Below are 1,081 nucleotides of genomic sequence, written 5' to 3' on the forward strand. Positions count from 1 at the left end.
TGTTACAGGTGTGGTCAGTTACCTGTATGTGTGTGTGTTACAGGTGTGGTCAGTTACCTGTATGTGTGTGTGTGTTACAGGTGTGGTCAGTTACCTGTATGTGTGTGTGTTACAGGTGTGGTCAGTTACCTGTGTGTGTGTGTGTGTTACAGGTGTGGTCAGTTACCTGTGTGTGTGTGTGTGTTACAGGTGTGGTCAGTTACCTGTATGTGTGTGTGTGTTACAGGTGTGGTCAGTTACCTGTATGTGTGTGTGTTACAGGTGTGGTCAGTTACCTGTGTGTATGTGTGTGTGTTACAGGTGTGGTCAGTTACCTGTATGTGTGTGTGTGTGTTACAGGTGTGGTCAGTTACCCGTATGTGTGTGTGTGAGTGTTACAGGTGTGGTCAGTTACCTGTATGTGTGTGTGTTACAGGTGTGGTCAGTTACCTGTATGTGTGTGTGTGTGTTACAGGTGTGGTCAGTTACCTGTATGTGTGTGTGTGTGTGTTACAGGTGTGGTCAGTTACCTGTATGTGTGTGTGTGTGTGTTACAGGTGTGGTCAGTTACCTGTATGTGTGTGTGTGTGTTACAGGTGTGGTCAGTTACCTGTGTGTGTGTGTGTGTGTTACAGGTGTGGTCAGTTACCTGTATGTGTGTGTGTGTGTGTTACGTTACCTGTATGTGTGTGTGTGTGTGTTACAGGTGTGGTCAGTTACCTGTATGTGTGTGTGTGTGTTACAGGTGTGGTCAGTTACCTGTGTGTGTGTTACAGGTGTGGTCAGTTACCTGTATGTGTGTGTGTTACAGGTGTGGTCAGTTACCTGTGTGTGTGTGTGTGTGTGTGTTACAGGTGTGGTCAGTTACCTGTGTGTGTGTGTGTGTTACAGGTGTGGTCAGTTACCCGTATGTGTGTGTGTGTGTGTTACAGGTGTGGTCAGTTACCTGTGTGTGTGTGTGTGTTACAGGTGTGGTCAGTTACCTGTATGTGTGTGTGTGTTATAGGTGTGGTCAGTTACCTGTATGTGTGTGTGTGTTATAGGTGTGGTCAGTTACCTGTGTGTGTGTGTGTGTGTGTTATAGGTGTGGTCAGTTACCTGT

The 1,081-nt window shown here is 46.6% G+C and overlaps 1 protein-coding gene across 2 annotated transcripts in view; it reads left to right on the plus strand.

The window, feature by feature from the left end:
* The window catches only part of crhr1 (corticotropin releasing hormone receptor 1), a 47,800-nt gene that overhangs the window by 30,807 nt on the left and 15,912 nt on the right, over nucleotides 1-1,081 (plus strand). The gene's annotated exons all lie outside the window — the stretch shown is intronic.

The sequence above is a fragment of the Micropterus dolomieu genome, linkage group LG02 (genome assembly GCF_021292245.1).
Source record: "Micropterus dolomieu isolate WLL.071019.BEF.003 ecotype Adirondacks linkage group LG02, ASM2129224v1, whole genome shotgun sequence".
Lineage (NCBI taxonomy): Eukaryota > Metazoa > Chordata > Actinopteri > Centrarchiformes > Centrarchidae > Micropterus > Micropterus dolomieu.